Genomic DNA, 6,602 nt, shown 5'->3' with positions numbered 1-6,602 from the left:
AGAGTGCATGCAAGCAGAGGGGACCTAAAAAGTGCATGCAAGCAGAGGGACCTAAAAGAGTGCATGCAAGCAGAGGGGGACCTAAAAGAGTGCATGCAAGCAGAGGGGGACCTAAAAGAGTCCATGCAGGCAGAGGAGGACCTAAAGAGTGCATGCAGGCAGAGGAGGACCTAAAGAAGTGCATGCAGGCAGAGGGACCTAAAGAGAGTGCATGCAGGCAGGAGGACCTAAAGAGTGCATGCAGGCAGAGGAGGACCTAAAAGAGTGCATGCAAGCAGAGGAGGACCTAAAAGAGTGCATGCAATCAGAGGAAGACCTAAAAGAGTGCATGCAGGCAGAGGAGGACCTAAAAGAGTGCATGCAGGCAGAGGAGGACCTAAAAGAGTGCATGCAGGCAGAGGAGGACCTAAAAGAGTGCATGCAGTCAGAGGAAGACATAAAAGAGTGCATGAAGGCATAGGAGGACCTAAAAAATTGCATGCAGTCAGAGGAGGACCTAAAAGAGTGCATGCAGGCAGAGGAGGACCTAAAAAGTGCATGCAGGCAGAGGAGGACCTAAAGAGTGCATGCAGGCAGAGGAGGACCTAAAAAGAGTGCATGCAGGCAGAGGAGGACCTAAAAGAGTGCATGCAGTCAGAGGAGGACCTAAAGAGTGCATGCAGTCAGAGGAGGACCTAAAAGTGCATGCAGGCAGGAGGACCTAAAAAGAGTGCATGAAGGCAGAGGAGGACCTCAAAGATTGCATGCAGTAAGAGGAGGAGCTAAAAGAGTGCATGCAAACAGAGCAGTACCTAAAAGAGTGCATGCAGGCAGAGGCGGACCTAAAGAGGCATGCAGAGGAGGACCTAAAAGAGTGCATGCAGTCAATCATGGGTTCTGTACAGTTATTGGCATATTCTGGAGACAATGGGGATGTCTTGTTTACAGTTTGTAATTGACGAAGAAAAGAGTAAAAGAATATTGAACTAATAAGTGCATGCAGCCCGTTATTTGTTATGCTCTTTGCGGCAGGCTTATCATAAAGATAATGTAAGTATCTTTCTGTTATTGACGGAGAAGCAATCTTGAAACTAAAGGACATGAATTTAACATTTTTTCTGTGTATTGAAAGGAGAAGCACACGATTTTTAAAGACGAAAATGTCTTTGAAAAGATTGGATATGTAATTGAAGGGAAGAAGGAGCACAGGATTCAAGGAAGCGAGGAGTGGTGCATTGTTCTCTGACTTTATGAATGAGATAAATATGACGTTGAAAAGGGAAATTTGAAATATAATTTTTTTGGAAGACGAGAATATTGAGGAACACGATAACAAACATTTTTCAGCAACACGTCCGTATGAGCTCCAAACTTCAAACACGCCCTATAGACCAACGTGACCGGATCACATATATATTGTGTTCATAATCTATTTTCTACTCAACCCAACTCACGTCAAGCGTACCCAATTTACTCTTAATACGTGTGTCAGCGCGGCATCAATGCAGCGCCTCCACTAAGCACGGTTTGAGGTGAGAAGCTGCAGAAGTGGGCAAATTCGGGGCTCTATTTAGCAGGTGAGGCGGGGATCTGGAAGCCACTGATGAGTGGAGGGAAAAGAGGGAAGGGTGAAGGTGTTAACCTTCAGAGAAATGAGAACGAGAAATGGTTGGTGAGAATGACAAGGTAATGAATGGACGTGGTGTTGAGCTTCAGGGATGTCGAGAAAAGGAATGCTGGAAATAAGAGAAGGGGAGAAGGGATGGCAGGAGAGATAGAGGATACACAACGAGATAAAGAGAGATAGACACACACACACACACACACACACACACACACACACACACACACACACACACACACACACACACACACACACACACAACTTTACACAACACAATACAACAAAAACAGACACACAAACGCGCGTATACACGATGGAAGGAAGGTGACTAGGTGATCAGGGGAGCGATAGACTGTAAGGGGGGTGAGTGTAGAAGCCGGTGTGGGGAGGCAAAGCTGTGGAGCAAGAGAAGTAGATAACAACACCCAACATTCTAATCGTGAGTAACAAAAGTGTCAGACCATTGGGACGCCATATAGTACTTCCTCAGCCTCAACCTTATCGTTATCGCAGGGACACACTTTTCACTTACGTACTAGTCCTGATTGTGGCGGCGGTGGTGCAGAAAAATATTAATAGAGACTTCACATCGCATCTCGTTTGACTCGCCGCCTGCCCATTCCTTTTGCCTGTCCCACCCTGTACCTTCTACCTGCTTCACCCTCACCCCCACCCCCCCCTTCTCTGCCAAACGTGGAGGCTACCTTTAGTGTGCGAGTCTATCTCCCCACGCGGTACATCACCCGACGCCATCCCTCCTAATTAGTGGAATGACAGCCTGTAGAAAAGGAAGAATGGAACTAAGGGGCGATTCAGGTGAGGTATGAGGAATTGTAAGAAGGGATGTGCAATCTGAGGAATGGTGACATATAGCAAAAAGGATGGAGGAAGGTAGATATGCAGGAGGTAGGCAGTGAAGAAAAAAATTGCATTAGGGGAAGAAATAATGAGAGAGAGAGAGAGAATTAAAAGTGAATGATGTACAGGTGGATGGAGAGGTAGGTAAGAGAGATAATGCAGAGACAGGTGATATTTTGGGGGCTATCAGCCTAGCTGAGCTATGAGGCCATATTTTGTTTATTAGATTGATTTTTTTTCATCATTCATACAGTCATCCATTATATATATATATATATATATATATATATATATATATATATATATATATATATATATATATATATATATATATATATATATATATATATATATATATATATATATATATACACATATATATATATATATATATATATATGTGTATATATATATATATATATATATATATATATATACACATATATATATATATATATATATATATATGTGTATATATATATATATATACACACATACACACACATTAGTGGCTACGCCAACCGAAAGATTAGCTTCTTGCACGCTTAACCGCTAAACTGATAAAAAAAATTAGTGGAGGCTAACGCTAACCGCTCACCGCTAACTTTTTTTATATACGGATTTAGCTTCTTTAGTATTTTGGCTCTAAAAATAAAACAGACCTTGTGACCTGAAATTTCAACATGTTGTAGCCTGGATATAGTTAGCCCAACAGTCCAATAACCCAACAAGCAACAACAAGAAGAGAAAGAAGCCTCCAGTTTATCCTAAATCCGTATATTTTACCCAAGATTTCCCGCAAATTTAAGCATTTGTTACCTTTTTTTCCATAACTGACACTTTTATTTTTATTATTATAAGTTTGTTTCTTGCCCGGTGGAAAACATCGAATTCTTATTATTAAATCCCGAGATCAAAGAGCTGGAATTGGAAAATGCATAACGCTAAAATACCAAAAAGTTTCTTTAATAATTGTCCAATTACCCTAACTTAAGGCGTAATTTACCCAAAAGTGGAAGCCCTGTTATTATTGCGCCATGTGGCTCACCTGGTGCTGTGTCTGCCCACAGTGGATAAGAACAAACCTGTATGATTTTTTTAGTGGACTTTAGTTAGCGAAGAAAGAACTACATTTAGCGGAAGCTTATTGGTCCGCCAACTGTTTCCAAAGTTAGCGAAAACGCTAATCAGCTAACGGAAAATTTAGCTTCGGTAATTAGCGGTTGGCGGATTAAGGGAACCGTGCCCACCATATATATATATATATATATATATATATATATATATATATATATATATATATATATATATATATATATATATATATATATATATATATATATATATATATATATATATATATATATATATATATATATATATATATATATATATATATATATATATATATATATATATATATATATATATATATATATATATATATAAATATATATATATATATATATATATATATATATATATATATATATATATATAGATAGAGAGAGATAGAGATATATATAGAGAGAGAGAGAGAGAGAGAGAGAGAGAGAGAGAGAGAGAGAGAGAGAGAGAGAGAGAGAGAGAGAGAGAGAGAGAGAGAGAGAGACAGACAGACAGACAGACAGACAGACAGACAGACAGACAGACAGACAGACAGACAGACAGACAGACAGACAGACAGACAGACAGACAGACAGACAGACAGACAGACAGAGATAGGCGTTGGCTGAGTGGATAGCGTGACGGCGCCGCGTCCAGGACAACGTGGGTTCGCGCCGAGCTCGGTGACACAAGCTGGGATTTTTCAGTCACCGCCGAGTGGTCTAAGACTACCCACATGCTGTCCAGAGGACCAGCTGTTAACCCTGACTTTAGATTCTAGGATCAAAGATGAGCTCCGGGGGGCAGCATGAGCCAATGCAAGATGGCGCCACTACAAATACTTGCCTGCGCCACAACAGGTTGGGCCATACCATAAGGCCCCTCCAAGCAAGCCTACCGGCGGCGTAAGCGAAAACGTAAATATATATATATATATATATATATATATATATATATATATATATATATATATATATATATATATATATATATATATATATATATATATATATATATAGAGAGAGAGAGAGAGAGAGAGAGAGAGAGAGAGAGAGAGAAAGAGAAAGAGAGATATATATATAGAGAGAGAGAGAGATAGAGAGAGAGAGTGTTATGCACCTGAAAGGTGCTCTGCGTATTATCCAGATCCAGAAATAAATATCAGGGACCTAATCAAATCTACCTAAGTTAGGGTGGGGGAGGATACAGGCATACAGCATTCATACAGGCAGCGACTGTGTGGCCCAGCAATAGACCGACATCGCATATAAAAATGAGGTAATATATATATATATATATATATATATATATATATATATATATATATATATATATATATATATATATATATAGATATATATTTTTTTTTTATTTGTATCACCTGCGGGTTATCACCTGGACCACAACAGCAAATGTACATTGAATTGCATATTGTGTTTGTAGAACTACCAATATCGAAGTATACTTTTATATATACATTTATATAGAAAAATTAGTAACCCGCCAAAAATACAATAATTACGCCACACATGTCGTCGATCAGTCAGGTCTCTTAAGAAAAGCAACAGATCTGTCACCTCGCGATTCCCGTCACCACGAACTGCGTCCAAGGTGAAGGGAATGTTCCTCGCTCTGCATTAGAGGGAGATGAACAGGTGATCGAAAAAGTGGAGGAGAGGAGGGGAGGACAAGGAGGTGCCGTCGTGATGATAACAGGGCGGGGCGGAGCGGGGTGTCGTGGGGCAAGGAGGAACTTTCAAAGGGTTATAATGGGCAGTGCAGCGGTTCCGATAGGCATCAACCTGCTGCTTATATGGTTACCTAACTTCTCACCACCTCTCTCTCTCTCTCTCTCTCTCTCTCTCTCTCTCTCTCTCTCTCCCCCCCCCCCCGCACCACCACCACCACTACAATAACAACTACAATAGCTTAACTGAAGAAAAAAAAAATCAAATGAAAACGCGCAGTTAACTTTTTCTTCGTGCACGTCTATAATTATCGTTTTATCACTCGGGTTTTTTTTTACAACACACACACACACACACACACACACACACACACACACACACACACACACACACACACCGTTGTCCCCCCTCGCCCTGTGTCCAACCGGCACCATGGAGAGTCACCGCCTATTCGTCATGAAGCTCCCAAACAGGAGGGATTATTCTGGCCGTGTCCTCAGCCGGGAAGAGCGGCGCAGCAGGCGGAATGTGAAGGGAAGAGACTGGAAGGTGAGGTGAGGGACAGAAAGGGGAGTGGAGGGCTTGCAAGGGGTAGGGAAGAATAGAGGTGATAGTGAAGGAGCTAGGGGAAAGAGCGGAATGAGAGAAAAGGGAAGAGGAGTAGGGAAAGGGTAGAGACTGGTAGGGGAGGTGTGGGGTGGAAGGGGGAGTGAAGGTGATTGGTAAAGATAGGGGAGAAGAGTTGTCGAAGAGATAGCTGAGGGAAGGGCAAGCTAGAGGTAAGGGAAGACAGATTAGGGAAGGGAAGGTAAAATGTGATAAGGAGAGTTGAGAGGCGGGGAGGGAAGGGAGTAAAGTGGTGGTACAGAGGTTTTATAGGTGGGAGAGAGGGAGAGGTAGAGCGTGTGAGTGGCAGAGGCGGGGAGGCAGGGGAAGAAGGCGAGGGGATAGGGCTGCAGGGGGAGGACAAGAATTAAGACAGGGAAGAAGCGGGGGGAGCCCGGAAATGCGATGAGAGGTTGGGGAAAGGGAGGAGGCTGTTGACAGTTATACAGAGAGAGAGAGAGAGAGAGAGATACTTGACTTAGTAGTATTAAGACTGATTTAAGTTTGCAATTTAGGAAGCTTCATATCCCGTAAGTATTATGAAATTATTGGTGGTGCGTGTTCTCTTGCCAGCTGTATAATTTAAGTAGCAGAAGTAGCAATAGTAGTAGTAACAGTTGTAGTAGTAGTAGTAGTGGTAGTAGTAGTAGAATTAGCAATAGTAGTGGGGATGGAGGGGATAGTGGTGATGGTGGTGGAGGATGCAGCAGTAATAGTATAAAATTCTACACCACCCTTGA

Source organism: Eriocheir sinensis, unplaced genomic scaffold (assembly GCF_024679095.1).
Source record: "Eriocheir sinensis breed Jianghai 21 unplaced genomic scaffold, ASM2467909v1 Scaffold322, whole genome shotgun sequence".
Taxonomy (NCBI): Eukaryota; Metazoa; Arthropoda; class Malacostraca; order Decapoda; family Varunidae; genus Eriocheir; species Eriocheir sinensis.
This window is presented reverse-complemented; position numbering follows the sequence as displayed.